Raw genomic sequence first — 18,337 nt, 5'->3', positions numbered from 1 at the left:
TTCAGTAATGTTTTGCTTCCAAAACCTCCGGTGATTTTGCAGAGAGCCACATCAATTTACAGAAATACTCATAATAAACATTGATTAAAGATACAAGTGTTATGCATGGAACTTTAGATACACTTCTCCTTAATGCAACCGCTGTGTCAGATTTCAAAAAAGCTTCACCGAAAAAGCACACCATGCTATAATCTGAGTAAAAATAATCTGTCTGTAAACAATTGTTGGAAAATTACTTGTGTCATGCACACAGTAGATGTCCTAACTGACTTGCCAAAACTATAGTTTGTTAACAAAACATGTGTGGAGAAGCTGAAAAAAAGTTTTAATGACTCCAACCTAAGTGTATGTAAACTTCCGACTGCAACTGTAACGTCCAGCACATAACCTAGCCTGGAGAAACCAGCCTGATCACTGTGTTCACCATATAATGTCCAGGGTATAACCTAGCCTGGATAAATCAGCCTGATCACTGTGTTCACCATATAATGTCCAGGGTATAACCTAGCCTGGAGAAATCAGCCTGATCACTGTGTTCACCATATAATGTCCAGGGTATAACCTAGCCTGATCACTGTGTTCACCATATAATGTCCAGGGTATAACCTAGCCTGATCACTGAGTTCACCGTATAATGTCCAGGGTATAACCTAGCCTGATCACTGTGTTCCCATATAATGTCCAGGGTATAACTTAGCCTGATCACTGTGTTCCCATATAATGTCCAGGGTATAACCTAGCCTGATGGGAACCAGCCTGATCACTGATCACTTTGTTCACTTCAGATATCATAGAATGTAGTGAAAACGAAGGGTGAACACAGCGATCAGGCGTAACTCATGAATATCAATGACTTTGCCCCAAGTATCCTGTTGCAAGCAATTGGTTGTCTTCATCTATTAGTTCACTATGAGAAACACAACATTTCCTGAAGATCTCCTGCTTTTTAAGTAAATATTTTTCGTAGGAGAGACTGAGTGAAATTGTATGGCAGGCAGAACTGAACAGTTTCAGGCAGAAAATAAATAGACGGGCCATGTAGAATCTCAGCTCATCCTCTGTCGTGCCCCCCCCCCCCCCCCCGCCATGGGCGTCATTTCCCTTCCTGTGACACTAAACAGTTGTGGCAGGTACATCCTTGTGTCATTGATGTCTACAAACATATCTGGCTGGTATGACAGAGCGATATGTTACTGCAAACACTCCCTCGGCTTTGTGACCTCCTCAACTCTCAAACTTGTTACGTGAGAGCCTAGCAGAGGGAGTCGTGGTAGATTATGAATAAGTCATCGAAGATATGTTTTGTAAGATCGTCAAAGTGTAAAAGGAGACAGACAAGACCAAGGGTTTAGTCGTACCTTCAGTACATATGTCCAAGTCGAATCCTGGTCCCACTGCTACTTTGACCCATCTATATAATATTTATACATTCTAGCTAGTCTGTACAATAAAAAATGAATTGAGAAAATCTTTTCTGTTTTCATAAAAGGAAGGAAAGGAGACAAGGCAACTTGGCTTAGTGGTTAGGGAAGTTGAAGGTGACCAGTGTGTGCATTCTCACAGAACATGATGCCCAAGTAATAAAATTGTGCATTAACCTGGAGGGTAGGAGAGTTGGGCCAGTAACCAAAAATTAAAATAGTTCGCCTAATTTCAGCTTATGTGACAAAACAAGCAAGTATAGTGTAGAGAATAATTGTACCATCTAAATCGCTGATAAATATATTTTCCAAAACCGAAAATATAGTATTTTCAGCAGTTTGAAGCTGGTGTACAAAACTGAAGAAGACACAAAAATTTAACTTAAGAATGGGAAGCACAGAAATAGAGCACATAGAACCGATCTACTGCTTCTTAGACTTGCTTTCAATGAGAATGACAGATCTATAACAGCTATCTATTGCAGCTTTAATCCATAGAATGGCCCTTTGAAGGAAGGACGCGTGAAATATACTCTGAGTTTTCAAAAAATTAGACCGACCAGGTGAATCCAGATGAAAGCTATGATCCATTATTGATGTCACTTGTTAAATCCACTTCAATCAGTGTAGACGAAGGGGAGTTTACAGGTTAAAGAAGGATTTTTAAACCTTGAGACAATTGAGGCATGGATTGTTTACACTAAGATTACCAAACATTAGGATCACTTTCCTAATATTGAGTTTCCCTTTTACCATCAGAACAGCCTCAATTTGTTGGGGCATGGACTCTACAAGGTGTTAAGCATTCCACAGTGATTTTGGCACATGTATTTAAAAACAGCTCACATAGCCTACATATCAATAATTGATGAAAACGTTGGAACGTTTTTTTTTTACCCTCATCAATCTACACACAATAGCCCATAATGACAAAGCAAAAACAGATTTTTAATACTGCTGCTAAATAAATAAAAAAACTGAAATATCACATTTACGTCAGTATTCAGACCCTTTACTCAGTGCTTTGTTGAACCACCTTTGGCAGCGATTACACCATCGAGTCTTCTTGGGCATGACGCTACAAGCTTGGCTACTTGTATTTGGGGAGTTTCTTCCATTCTTCTCTGCAGATCCTCTCAATCTCTGTCAGGTTGGATGGGAGAGCATCGCTGCACAGCTATTTTCAGGTCTCTCCAGAGATGTTTTCAGAGATGGGTTCAAGTCTGGGCTCTTGCTGGGCCACTCAAGGACATTCAGAGACTTGTCCCGAAGCCACTCCTGCATTGTCTTGGCTGTGTGCTTAGGGTCGTTGTGCTGTTGGAAGGTGAACATTCGCTCCAGTCTGAGGTCCTGAGCGCTCTGGAGCAGGTTTTCATCAAGGATCTCTCTCTACTTTGCTCCATTAATCTTTCCCTCGATCCTGACTTGTCTCCCAGTCCCTGCCGCTGAAAAACATCCCCACAGCATTATGCTGCCACCACCATGCTTTACCGTAGGGATGTTGCCAGGTTTCCTGCAGACGTGACACATGGCATTCAGGCCAAGGAGTTCATACTCGGTTTCATCAGACCAGAGAATCTTGTTTTTCATGGTGTGAAAGTCTTTAGGTGACTTTTGGCAAACTCCAAGCGGGCTGTCATGTGCCTTTTACTGAGGAGTGGCTTTCGTCTGGCCACTCTACCATTAAGATCTGATTGGTGGAGTGCTGCAGAGTTGGATTTCCTTCTGCAAGGTTCTCCCATCTCCACAGAGGAACTCTAGAGCTTTATCAGAGTGACCATCAGGTTCTTGGTCAACAGTTGGTTTTACTATATCTAACAACTAAATCAATGAACGATCAATAGATAAAAAAATGCATATCTCTCGTTTGACCCTGCAAGCCGGTCGGAGTACGTATCAGCACACACCCTCATGTGATTGGTCAAGTAGGCGGGCCTTCTGACTTTGTGGCGGTGGTAACTAGTGGCAATCCTCTCAGTTGGGTTTCAGTTTTGGATGCTGGATTTCTTAATGAGCACCGGAAGATACACATGCGGAGTGCAGTTCACTTTTAAGGCAGATCATTGGTGAGGTGATCCATTGGACAGTAGTGCTTTTGTTTGATCACGTGTCTGGGTGTAGGATGTGGTAGGTCAGCGGTTGAGGTGAGAGAATTAGTACTTTCAGTAGTGTAGACAGACTGGCTGGACAATGTCACAAAAATGATGTGGCTGGAAAGAGTGCTTGGTTATGATTCTAAATGGTCAGATAACTAACGACAATGACAAGAAGCTGCCATATGCTATGCATCTTGTTATTGATCTTTATTATTGATGTCTTCAGTTTGTTGCATCTTGTTATTGATCTTTATTATTGATGTCTTCTGGCTGGACAATGTCACAAAAATGATGTGTTTGAGAGATGACAAATGCTCATTGTGCAAATGTACTGTATTTATGTTTTCAATAAACACATGGAGACAAAATATATTTTACATGTTGTTTAAGCCAACCCCGTCTGTTTTACCCCATAGTTGTGCACGTGTCGGTTTTGTTGCTAAGCAACCAACCCGTCTATGACACAAACGCTGTGCACTACAGTACGTGATTGATGTTAAGGCTCAATGCCAATCCTCCACTACACAATAAACAAGAAAATAGTTAGCTACGTTTCTTCAGCTGCATTGCATGACAAATATCTTCAATCTCTAATGTTAACGTTACTACAATAAAGCACAATGAAAAGTGATTGATAGATTTTTTTTTTTATGCATGAATACGTTGGCATTTCCTGCCTAAGTTTGCCCACATTTCCAATGAAGTGATCATTAGCATAATGCATTGGCAACAACAAATGGTTTGGTGATGAATAAGCCATCTGATTCGATGAAATATGGAGTTGAATATCTTTCTGCCCATAATTTAATTTAAAGTACTACAAAGTTGTATTTCCATCTCTCTTTATATCATTGATCTTGGCTTCATAATACAGTTTCTTTTAAGTTGAGTTTAGTCACATCCTTTCTCAATTTGCAGTAAGTCAGTCAGTCAGATGTTCAGCCAGACTTATTAACCTCTCTTTTTTCCCCATCTCTTTCAACCATACAGTTTTTCAATTCCTCATCAATCCATGGAGCCTTAACAGTTCTAACAGTCAGTTTCTTAACAGTTGCATGTTTATCAATAGTTTGAAGTAGCAATTTCATAAATTCATCAAGTGCAGCGTCTGACCAACAAATATTTTTAACATCATCCACATGAGAGGCACAGCAAAATCTTTTCTATGATCTCTTATACACTATTTTAGGCCCAGTTTTTTTTAAACTTTGGTTTTCCTGGACACAGTAACTTCGGAAAGTATTCAGACCCCTTGATTTTTTCCACATTGCGTTACGTTACAGCCTTATTCTAAAATGGATTAAATAAATACAAATCCTCAGCTATCTACGCACAATACCCCATAATGACATCACAATACCCCATAATGACATCACAATACCCCATAATGACATCACAATACCCCATAATGACATCACAATACCCCATTATGAAAAACAAAAACCGTTTTTTAGAAATGTTTGTAAATGTATTAAAAATAAACAACAGGAACACCTTATTTACATAATTATTCAGACACTTTGCTATCAAATCAAATGTATTTATAAAGCCCTTCTAACATCAGCTGATATCTCAAAGTGCTGTACAGAAACCCAGCCTAAAACCCCAAACAGCAAGCAATGCAGGTGTAGAAGCACGGTGGCTAGGAATAACGCCCTAAAAAGGCCAAAACCTAGGAAGAAACCTAGAGAGGAACCAGGCTATGAGGGGTGGCCAGTCCTCTTCTGGCTTTGCCTGGTGGAGATTATAACAGAACATGGCCAAGATGTTCAAATGTTCATAAATGACCAGCATGGTCAAATAATAATAATCACAGTAGTTGTCGAGGGTGCAGCAAGTCAGCACCTCAGGAGTAAATGTCAGTTGGCTTTTCATAGCCGATCATTAAGAGTATCTCTACCGCTCCTGCTGTCTCTAGAGAGTTGAAAACAGCAGGTCTGGGACAGGTAGCACGTCCGGTGAACAGGTCAGGATTCCATAGCCGCAAGCAGAACAGTTGAAACTGGAGCAGCAGCACGGCCAGAGACTTGACATTGAGCTCAGGTGTATCCTGTTTCCATTGATCATCCTTGATGTTTCTATAACTTGATTGGAGTCCACCTGTGGTAAATTAAATTGATTGATGATTTGATGATTTGGAAAGACACACAACTGAATATAAAAGGTCCCACATTTGACAGTGCATGTCAGAGCAAAAACCAAGCCATGAGGTTGAAGTAGAGGTCCAAGACAGGATTGTGTCGAGGCACAGATATGGGGAAGGGTACCAAAAAATGTATGCAGGATTGAAAGTCCCCTTGAACAAAGTGCCCTCTATTCCTCTTTAATGGAAGAAGTTTGGAACCACCAAGACTCTTCATAGAGCTGGCCACCAGAACAAACTGAGCAATCGGGGGAGACGGAGGTCACTCTGACAGAGCTCTAGAGTACCTCTGTGGAGATGGGAGAACTTTTGAGAAGGACAACCATCTCTGCAGCACTCCACCAATCAGGTCTTTATGGTAGAGTGGCCAGACGGAAGCCGCTCTTCTTTCGAAGGAACACGACAGTACGCCTGATTACTTTCCGAATGCACTGTATATATAATATTCTATTGGTTGCAAGAATTTTGTATAATTTACTTTTATTTTTTAATGTTTTGAATCCGGAGTCGTTTTGTTTTGTATGTTCATTAACCATGTGCCACGGAATTGGAACATCGAAAATCTCTTCCCAAATATGTTGTATTATATATGACACAGGTGTCAATGTCTTGGTCCTTCAATGAAACTGGTATACTTTTTTTTATTTATCACAATTTTCTTTAACCAACTTAAACAGATAAGTTTGTACCTTTTTCCCACTTCCACTTGCTTCTTCCATTTTTTCCCACTTCCACTTGCTTCTTCCATTTTTGCGGTAGTACTGCAATTTTGGGTAGAGCAGACGTTTCCACATAGTTTTGTTAGCTGCATGTATGACAGAACTCCTTTTTTATGATATAATTTACAAAGATTATATTTGTTTATTTTTTTTTTTATGATCAATTATTATTATTAATTATTGTATTTGAGTTTAACCACAGTATTTGATGTATTATTTGTTGTTTGTTCTGAATACTTTTCGAAGTATAGCCACTATATTATGATCAATGCGTCCAATGGGTACGGACTCAGCTTTAGAACAAAGATCTATAGCATTAGTAAAAATGTGACCGATACATGTGGATGATCTTGTTCCTGTAGTGTTTGTAAACACCCTGGTAGGTTGATTTAATAACCTGAAGACAGATTACAGGGACTGGTTACAGCGAGAACCTTCCTCTTGAGCAGACAGCTTGATGAAAACTAGTTAATATTCAGGTCCCCAAGAAAATAGTCATCTGTTTACATCACATAGACTATCAAGCATTTCACACATATTATTTAGATACTGTTAGCACTTGGTGGCCGATAGCAACACCCCATAAGAAAAGACTTGTGCCAGATGAACCTGCAACCACAACACTTCGATAGCACTTGACATAAGATCTTCTCTAAGCATTACAGGAATATGGCCCTGAATATATACAGCAACAACTTCCCCCTAAGCATTCCTGTCTCGTCAAATTACTTATCTAAGTGAGTCTCAGAAATGGCTAATATATGAATGTTATCTGATGTTAGCAAGTTATTCATTTCATGAACCTTATTTCTAAGGCTACATACATTAATATGTGATGAATGCAGGACCAGATATCCGGAGCAGGACAAGACACCCTCTTTTTGACTGATGACTGATATAAGGGACTGTACGTGATAGGCCTATCTGATAACACTCCCGGTAGCCGAGAGTTTTAAACAGGTCAGCATTCACAAAGCCGCTGGGCCAGACGAATTACCAGGACGTGTACTCAAAGCATGCGCGGACCAACTGTCAAGTGTCTTCACTGACATTTTCAACCTCTCCCTGACCTGATCGTGGACTACAGGAAAAGACTGGCCGAACAGGCCCCCATTAACATCGACGGGGCTGTAGTGGATCGGGGTCGAGATTTTCAAGTTCCTTGGTGTCCACATCACCAACAAACTATTATGGTCCAAACATACCAAGACAAAAGATTTGGGAGGGGTCCCAAAGTTTCTACAGCTGCACCATTAAGAGCATCCTGACCGGTTGCATCACCGCCTAGTATGGCAACTGCTCAGGATCTGACCGTAAGGTGCTACAGAGGGTAGTGCAAACGGCCCAGTACAATACTGGGGCCAAGCTTCCTGCCATCCAGGACCTATATAATTGGTGGTGTCAGAGGAAAGCCCATGCAATTGACCGAGACTCCAGTTACCCAAGTTATAGACTGTTTTCTCTGCTAACTGCATGGCAAGCAATACCGGCGCGCCAATTCTAGGACCAAAAGACTCCTCAACAGCTTCTACCCCTAAAGCCATAAGACTGCTGAACATTTCGAAAATGTTGTACACTGCTGCTACTCGCTGTTTGTTTGTTACCTATGCATAGTCACTTCGCCCCCACCTACATGTACAGATTACCTCAACTAGCCCCCGCACACTGTATAGAGCCTCAATATTGTTATTGTTATTGTGTTTTTATTATGACTTTTTATTTTAGTCTACTTGATAAATATTTTCTTCTTCTTGAACTGCACTGTTGGTTAAGGGCTTGTAAAGTAAAGCATTTCACGGCAAAGTCAACACTTGTTGAATTCGGCGCATGTGACAAATAATGTTTGATTTGATTTATATGATTATGATGGTCATAGTGCTTCTTGACCGTGTCTTTAAAAAAACATTCTTAGTCCAAGGGACTCATAGTGCTTTATGACAGGGTCGTTATTAGTTATTTAAAATATGATGAAAATAATAAAGGACAACAATAAAGGACTTCAGAAACAAAATGTCAAACGAAAGGAAACTTCTCGGCAGGAAAAAAAACCACATTTGAATAAATGTGAGGTTTGACAATGTTTTAGGCCATCATTGTAAATAAGAATTTGTTCTTAACTGACTTGTCTAATTAGCAGCCATAAAATAATTGTATATACGTCACAACAGGTGTAAATAAATGGGTCATGGTAGTGTTATGACCATATTATGACATGATTATGACTGTGTCAATGTGTTATGACCATGTTATGACATGATTACGACTGTGTCATAATGTGTTATGACCATGTTAGGACAAGTTGTCATTTTCTATGACATATTATGACATGATTATGACTGTCATAATGTGTTATGACCATATTATGACATGATTATGACTGTGTCATAATGTGTTATGACGCTGGGTGTTAAAAGTAAAGTGTTACCCCAAATTGTTTATTCAATTAGCAGTAAATGCTTTAGCTAGATTCTTTAAATCCACTGGGATTTACAATATGACAGCCTGGTTTGCTCAGGATTCCCCAAAACATTAAACAACATGAATTATAATTCATACAAATGTCAAACTCCCATATCGCAAGCTGGTTATTGTTAGCTAGTCAGATCGCTTGTTAAGTAGCAATTTTCGTAAATGAACTGTATGTCAGCAAAACGTTTGATTCCTATCCTAGTATTTCTGTCAGCCATCTTCTTGAAGCAACTCTCCAGGGTTTGGTTGCAAAGGCTGTGGGAGTTTAGGGAAACACTCGATAGAAAGTCTGCATCTCAATTCACTTCGTTCGGAGAGCAAACTAGAGGGCTGAAAAGGCCTCATTCAAAGTTTAATTGGGTTACCACTACGACTCGATGGGGCTTGTTGGATGCTGCAAAACGGAGGGTGAGGGCTAAGTCTTGTGTCACAGCCACTATATACATTTTTCCCTCTGTCTCCTCCAGAGTCTAAATGTTTTCCTTTTTCACTCTTATGCTTTATTTCAGCTAGACAAGATGAACACCATTGGAACATTTCCTGATGATGCTTATAGTTTGGAAGGCCAAGGACAAAAAAAAAGCCAATCAATAAAGCAGACTGGAATTCCCCAAAGGATCTAGTTTGGTCTCGGGGTCATCTGACTTGGAGACAAAGCCTATTAATAATTGGCTCTCAGTTTCTCAACAACAGTAGGCGTTCACCTTCAACAGTCCATCACCGTCCATCAAACCATCAAACATTCATTAATCTATTCAAATGCAATTTTTTGCAGCCGAGAGAGAGGAAAGAGAGAGAGCGGCAAACAAGGTGGAAAACAGACACCTCAACGGAGTGGATGGAGAGAGAAACAACAGACAAAACAGCATAGGAAGAGAGAGTCTGTCTGAAAGTGATGACATCTCTTTTTATCCTTTCAATCTTGTTGTTCAACAACCAGCTCTTCCTGTCCTCTTCCCCCTTCAGTGGCCTCCTCTTCCTCAGTGTAGTTATCCTGGCCTCCTCTTCCTCCCTCAGTGCAGCTAGCCTGGCCCTCTCCTCATCTTGTAGAAACTGGTGAAGCTTCTCAAACTCCTCCTTAATCTGCTTCTGTGTGTGTGTGTCTGGGCCGGGCTCTGGAGACAGTGAGAGGAACATATGATGATAGAGCATCAATCTGATGTTAATTTAATATGTTCTGCTCCTTTATCAACAGGCTTTTCTAACTGCATCAGAGAACTTCAGCGACTGCTTTAGGAGCTTCAATCGCAGTCTGGACTTCTTTGTGGCCATCCAGTGCAGCGCCATCCATTGGACAGCAGTCGTTGTCTTTTATGACACCACACAGACTAGCTGTTTTTTTCTCCAGACAGAAGAGTGTGAGTTTGTACTCCCTCTGCAGACTGCAGAAACCCCTCAATGCCCACAGTCTCGGAAGCTCTCCGATTCCTCTCCTGTAAGAAGGCCTTGCACAGGTTCTTTATGCAGGGCTTCAATTTCTTAAACACTGTGGCGGATTTCCTTCTTATAGAGATAGATATAGTTCTGTAAGATGTAGATATAGATCTGGAAGACATACTGTATATATAGATATAGATCTGGAAGAAAAAAAATAAAGGGAACACTAAAATAACACATCCTAGATCTGAATGAATGAAATATTCTTATTAAATACTTTTTTCTTTACATAGTTGAATGTGCTGACAACAAAATCATACAAAAATGATCAATGGAAATCAAATTTATCAACCCATGGAGGTCTGGATTTGGAGTCACACTCAAAATTAAAGTGGAAAACCACACTACAGGCTGATCCAACTTTGATGTAATGTTCTTAAAACAAGTCAAAATGAGGCTCAGTAGTGTGTGTGGCCTCCACGTGCCTGTATGACCTCCCTACAACGCCTGGGCATGCTCCTGATGAGGTGGCAGATGGTCTCCTGAGGGATCTCCTCCCAGACCTGGACTAAAGCATCCGCCAACTCCTGGACAGTCTGTGGATGGAGCGAGACATGATGTCCCAGATGTGCTCAATTGGATTCAGGTCTGGGGAACGGGCGGGCCAGTCCATAGCATCAATGCCTTGCTCTTGCAGGAACTGCTGACACACTCCAGCCACATGAGGTCTAGCATTGTCTTGCATTAGGAGGAACCCAGGGCCAACCACACCAGCATATGGTCTCACAAGGGGTCTGAGGATCTCATCTCGGTACCTAGTGACAGTCAGGCTACCTCTGGCGAGCACATGGTGGGCTGTGCCCCAAAGAAATGCCACCCCACACCATGACTGACCCACCTCCAAACTGTGCTGGAGGATGCTGGAGGATGTTGCAGGCAGCAGAACGTTCTCCACGGCGTCTCCAGACTGTCACGTCTGTCACATGTGCTCAGTGTGAACCTGCTTATACAGTGCCTTGCGAAAGTATTCGCCCCCCTTGAACTTTGCGACCTTTTGCCACATTTCAGGCTTCAAACATAAAGATATAAAACTGTATTTTTTTGTGAATCAACAACAAGTGTGACACAATCATGAAGTGGAACGACATTTATTGGATATTTCAAACTTTTTTAACAAATCAAAAACTGAAAAATTGGGCGTGCAAAATTATTCATCCCCTTTACTTTCAGTGCAGCAAACTCTCTCCAGAAGTTCAGTGAGGATCTCTGAATGATCCAATGTTGACCTAAATGACTAATGATGATAAATACAATCCACCTGTGTGTAATCAAGTCTCCGTATAAATGCACCTGCACTGTGATAGTCTCAGAGGTCCGTCAAAAGCGCAGAGAGCATCATGAAGAACAAGGAACACACCAGGCAGGTCCGAGATACTGTTGTGAAGAAGTTTAAAGCCGGATTTGGATACAAAAAGATTTCCCAAGCTTTAAACATCCCAAGGAGCACTGTGCAAGCGATAATATTGAAATGGAAGGAGTATCAGACCACTGCAAATCTACCAAGACCTGGCCGTCCCTCTAAACTTTCAGCTCATACAAGGAGAAGACTGATCAGAGATGCAGCCAAGAGGCCCATGATCACTCTGGATGAACTGCAGAGATCTACAACTGAGGTGGGAGACTCTGTCCATAGGACAACAATCAGTCGTATATTGCACAAATCTGGCCTTTATGGAAGAGTGGCAAGAAGAAAGCCATTTCTTAAAGATATCCATAAAAGTGTTGTTTAAAGTTTGCCACAAGCCACCTGGGAGACACACCAAACATGTGGAAGAAGGTGCTCTGGTCAGATGAAACCAAAATTGAACTTTTTGGCAACAATGCAAAACGTTATGTTTGGCGTAAAAGCAACACAGCTCATCACCCTGAACACACCATGCCCACTGTCAAACATGGTGGTGGCACCATCATGGTTTGGGCCTGCTTTTCTTCAGCAGGGACAGGGAAGATGGTTAAAATTTATGGGAAGATGGATGGAGCCAAATACAGGACCATTCTGGAAGAAAACCTGATGGAGTCTGCAAAAGACCTGAGACTGGGACGGAGATTTGTCTTCCAACAAGACAATGATCCAAAACATAAAGCAAAATCTACAATGGAATGGTTCAAAAATAAACATATCCAGGTGTTAGAATGGCCAAGTCAAAGTCCAGACCTGAATCCAATCGAGAATCTGTGGAAAGAACTGAAAACTGCTGTTCACAAATGCTCTCCATCCAACCTCACTGAGCTCGAGCTGTTTTGCAAGGAGGAATGGGAAAAAATTTCAGTCTCTCGATGTGCAAAACTGATAGAGACATACCCCAAGCGACTTACAGCTGTAATCGCAGCAAAAGGTGGCGCTACAAAGTATTAACTTAAGGGGGCTGAATAATTTTGCACGCCCAATTTTTCAGTTTTTGATTTGTTAAAAAAGTTTGAAATATCCAATAAATGTCGTTCCACTTCATGATTGTGTCCCACTTGTTGTTGATTCTTCACAAAAAAATACAGTTTTATATCTTTATGTTTGAAGCCTGAAATGTGGCAAAAGGTCGCAAAGTTCAAGGGGGCCGAATACTTTCGCAAGGCACTGTATATATATATATATATATATATATACATACATACACGGGACACGACAAAGACGTCTGAACTGCTTCGCCATCTCACGGGAAAAAAATGGTCTATAGCCTACCATATATATATATATAGGCTACCATATAAAGTTCCATTATTCACTAATAGGTTATAACATAAGGAGGACATTATCTGATGTGAATGAATGTAGGCTATAGCTATATTGTTGATCAGAGTTCCTATAGGAGCCTACGGAAAAGACTTAACAAAGAGTTAGATGACTTTGTCAAATAGAAGTAGTTCACCATCTGATACAGCCAATGTGTTAAGAGCTCTGAGCAGAGAGGACGAGGCAACGCAAGAGGGATAACGCAGATGGTGTTTTTTGTATGGAATTTTTTTGTATGGAGGTCAATGAGTATCGAATTTGATCAACAACAAAAAAATCTAGCCATCTCATTGGCTAGAATGGTCCCAGCTGGTCTTGCCTCCCCCGGACTGCCTACCATTTTTTTAAAGACATGTATTTTCATTGTTAGAGCGGCCAATGGAGTATCTGGTCAATATACATCTATGCTCTTGGGGGGGGGGGGGGTAATCTCACAGCTACGCCTATCTAAAAAGAAAACGCTACAAAAAGACCCTCAGAAACCTTTTTCATTTTCACATGTAGCAAGCTAAGTGTTTTGTGTTGTCCCAACTACAGTGTTCATGAGTAGAATCTTTGTCAGACAGACGAATAGTACGACCATATTATGGTTTTCATGCATCTAATTGGCCTATTTCTCAGCGGCCCCGGCATCACTTAATTGGCTATCAAGTAAATAAATGTTAGGTGAATCAGGTCAGACTCGGGATGGAGAGTGAGTGCGTTGTTCAAGATGGGAAAACAAAAGGCAAGTAAGTGGTGTGCAAAAAAACGTTGTCTAATCAAGTCCGTGCTAAATTACCATTATTCAGACCAATCATGGAAGCTACCAGAAAGCCTGCTACCTCGTCCTTGACTGACGAAACACCGTCGCTAGTACGTATGCAGTAGCCAGCACTATCAGCCTCCCAGTCCCGACAGAGATCTCAGTGCCCCGGCACGGCAATGATGGTGAGAGTGCCGGCCATTCTCCACCTCTCCCAGAAACACCAAGATGCTGACTGCCAGAGACACAGTGGTGCTAATGAGAGGGACACCCTTTTTGTGAACACTGGTAGACCTACGAATGATGAGAACGATAGCCCCGACAGAGTTCCCTGCTGACAGGGTACATTTCCTCGTTGGTATAAATGATGACAACATCATACATACAGGTTTGTGTGAGACAAAGAGGCCATTTCCTAGAGACAAAAAGGGCACGTGCTTTTCAAATGGGTTCTACTACAAAATAACAGAACATGGTACTCAGATTCCCCATAGATGATTGTGTTATTCACCAAATAATTGACTGGGTGCCATGTTGGCGCTTTGGTAACAGAACATGTCGATCCCACCAGCATGGACCGTTTGAACGAATGACTGGCAGGACCTCTCTAAGAAGATCAGAGATCATGAACACGGTGGTTCTCATTTGGCTGTATGCGTAGCTTATAACACCTGGGGAAATGACCAAGCCCATTGACAAACAGTTAGCCTCCTATCTTGAAAATCAGGTGCTTTTGGACAGAGGTACCGACGAGAATGTAAAGCCTTATTTAGAGGTCACCTGGAGAAAATCTGTGAAATAAATCAATTGAAATGTATTGTCTATTATTAAGCTTCTCGGGAGATATGACACATACTAAAGGGGTAGCTTGAAAACAAAGATAAAGGTCACTATCTCAGCAACCAAATCAAAACTAACTAATTGCAATATTGTCCCAAAAAAGTACAGGAAAGCATTGTGTCACAGAAATAAGAGGCTTTTCAGTTATAATGGACACAACACATCTCGAAAATGGACCAATTAAGTCAAGTGTTTATGTATGTTACAGTGGAGACTAATGAGAATGAACAACCGAAGGAGGTTAGAATTAACGAGTGTTTCTTGAGCTTCAAGAATGCCACTGATCAAAGTGTATCAGGCCTTGAAAATACATTATTCAACTGATTGAAAGTAAAGGGGATATCGGTGAACAACAAATGTCGTGGTCAAAGCTACGATGGCGCCAGTGTAATGAGTGGAGCTTATTCAAGTGTTCAAAAGCACATATCAGACCGAGAAAGTCATGCATTCAATGTCCATTGCGCTGCACACAATTTAAACTTAGTTTTGAATTATGCCAAAGATATACCAGACTTAAGGGACTATTTTAACACTGTGCAGAGAGGCGTTCTGCGTTTTTCAGTGGAAGCATCAACCAACGGAATCTTTTGGAGAACCACTTTTCAAAAACCAACCCTAAAAAGACTGTGCCTCGACGCGATGGGCATCCAGATATGATGCCATTCAATCTGTTCCACTATGCAGACATCATGCAGGGGCTGAGAAAAGTCCTGTCAAAAAAAATAACATGCAAACGAACAGAGGCAGCTGGGATATTAAAAAAAATAACATGCAAACGAACAGAGGCAGCTGGGATATTAAAAAATAATAACATGCAAACGAACAGAGGCAGCTGGGATATTAAAAAAAATAACATGCAAACGAACAGAGGCAGCTGGGATATTAAAAAAGAATAACATGCAAACGAACAGAGGCAGCTGGGATATTAAAAAAAATAACATGCAAACGAACAGAGGCAGCTGGGATATTAAAAAAAATAACATGCAAACGAACAGAGGCAGCTGGGATATTAAAAAAAATAACATGCAAACGAACAGAGGCAGCTGGGATATTAAAAAAGAATAACATGCAAGCGAACAGAGGCAGCTGGGATATTAAAAAGAATAACATGCAAACGAACAGAGGCAGCTGGGATATTAAAAAAAATAACAGATGGAGACGTTTGAATTTGTACTTATGACAGTAATGCAGTGCAAAGTACTGGAGACAGTTAATACTGTCGAAAGCTACTTCAGGTAGCAAACATGTTAGGAAACGCAACAGAGATGTGGACCCAGTTCAGAGGGGAGTTTGACGACGTCAACAGTACTTGACCCAGACACTGGCACCCACATGGGGCATTGACAGCTCATTTAATGAAAAGCAAGTAAGGCGCACAAAGAGGAACTCTGTGAGCACCTGCGTCTTCAGAGGAACAGTGTCTGTGTTCCATGCTATTGTTGATATTGCGACCACAACTAAAACACTGGTTCACCAGTATGGACGAAATCACAAACTGCTTCCTTTGTTTGAGCCCTTAAACACTGCTGTCCTGCTAAAGATGATCTGTTTGTATCTGCCAATGTATTCGCTGTCCAGCATTCAGACCACTTGTCCCCAAAGCTTTTTATACAGTGAGAGGCTCAATTAAAGATGTTGAAGAACTGATGTATTTGAAGCCCCACTTCTTTCCGACCAGATGTTGCTACGGCAATCAAGCTGTTTTTAATCATCCCTGTACCTGTCGCTTCTGCAGAGAGATTGTTTTCTAAACTAAAACTCAAAGAACTACCTAAGAAGCACAATGTCTCAGGACACACTGTCTGGGTTGTCAATACTCCTCAAGGCTGTGATGAAAACATTTGCACACAGAAATGCAGGGCACGCAGTTGCATACTGTAGCTATTACAGGCTTCTACCTAGAAAAAAGAAAAAGACAAGCACAGGCACAAAATTATACTTTTTTCTAAATAGAGACAAAGGGAGACAAACAGCAACAGGACAACAGGAGACCAGGAGTCTCTCAAATTGAATTTAAATCAGATTTAATTTACCTTGAATATTGCAGCCCATTTAGTTGCTATAATAGCCTCCACTCTTCTGGGAAGGCTTTCTACAAGATGTTGGAACACTGATGCGGGGACTTGCATTAGTCCGCCAAGAGCATTAGTAAGGTTGTGCACTAATGTTGGGCGATTAGGCCTGGCTCGCAGTCGGTGTTCCAATTCGTACCAAAGGTGTTTGATGCGGTTGAGTTCAGGGCTCTGTGCAGGCCAGTCAAGTTCTTCCACACCGATCTCGACAAACCATTTCTGTGTGGACCTCGCTTTGAGCAAGGGGGCATTGTCATGCTGAATAGAGGAAAAGGCCTCCCCAAACTGTTACCACAAAATTGGAAGCACAGAATCATCTACAATGTCATTGTATGCTGTAGACTTCCCTTCATTGGAACTAAGGGGTCTAACTCGAACCAGGAAAAACAGCCTCAGACCATTATTTCTCCTCCACCAAACTTTACAGTTGGCACTATGCATTCGGGCAGGTCGTGCTCCTGGTATCCGCCAAATCCATATTTGCCTGTTGGAATGCAAGATGGCTAAGCGTGATTCGTCACTCCAGAGAACACGTTTCCACTGCTCCAGAGTCCAATAGTGGCGAACTTTACACCACTCCAGCCAGCCGCTTGGCATTGAACATGGTGATTTTAGGCTTATGTGTGGCTGCTTGACCATGGAAACCCATTTCATGAAGTTCCTCACAAACAGTTATTGTGCTGACATTGCTTCCAGAGGCAGTTTAGAACTCAGTAGTAAGTGTTGCAACCGAGGAGAGACGATTTTTACGCGCTTCAGCACTCTGTGGTCCCGTTCACTTCTCAGCTGAGCCATTGTTGCTCCAAGATGTTTCCACTTCACAATAACAGAATTTACAGTTGACTGGGGCATCTCTAGCAGGGCAGAAAATGTACTAACTGACTTGTTTGAAAGGTGGCATCCTACGACGGTGCCGCGTTGAAAGTCACCGAGCTCTTCAGTAAAGCCATTCTACTGCCAGTGTTTGTCTTTGAAGAATGCATGGCTGCGTGCTCGATTTTAAAACACCTGTCAGCAACGGGTGTGGCTTAAATATCTGATTCCACTCATTTGAAGGGGTGTCCACATACTTTTGGAAATATAGTGCATCTACAAATAGTAGGCTATAACTGTATAATTAAACAATCTTAAGCTAGTGTTTTGAGGATGGACTGACTAATGCCAAATAATACAGACATACACACTAAATGTTCTGTCCAAGCACGAGGACAGCTCATGAGGCTACACAGGACAGTTGTATAGACCAACAAAAATATATCGGTTGCTGATTAATATGCTATTGCATCAACAAATCTTTTTACAATCTGCAATGTTTGAATATCCAATTTTAATCACTGAACAAGTAAATGCATTATTGCCGCCTGCCAGCATTGCGCCACCAGCATATAGCTTCCTGAAACATGAGAAAATGACAACAAAATACCAATAAACATGTATTCATTAAAGCAAAGCTATAGTCTACAAGCACCTAGCACCACAATATCTGGAAGCCTACCATGCTTAGAGTCATAATGGGCCTCATTCATACATTGGTAGATAAGTCAGAGATTTGTTTACTTCGAAAGTATGCAAGTATGTTGATTGTTGCCATATACAGAATCATCCTCTTGTTGACATGTTTATTTATTTATTTGTTACATTTTATTTAACTAGGCAAGTCAGTTAAG

Source organism: Oncorhynchus clarkii, chromosome 20, assembly GCF_045791955.1.
Source record: "Oncorhynchus clarkii lewisi isolate Uvic-CL-2024 chromosome 20, UVic_Ocla_1.0, whole genome shotgun sequence".
NCBI lineage: Eukaryota > Metazoa > Chordata > Actinopteri > Salmoniformes > Salmonidae > Oncorhynchus > Oncorhynchus clarkii.
Note: the sequence above shows the minus strand (reverse complement) of the source record.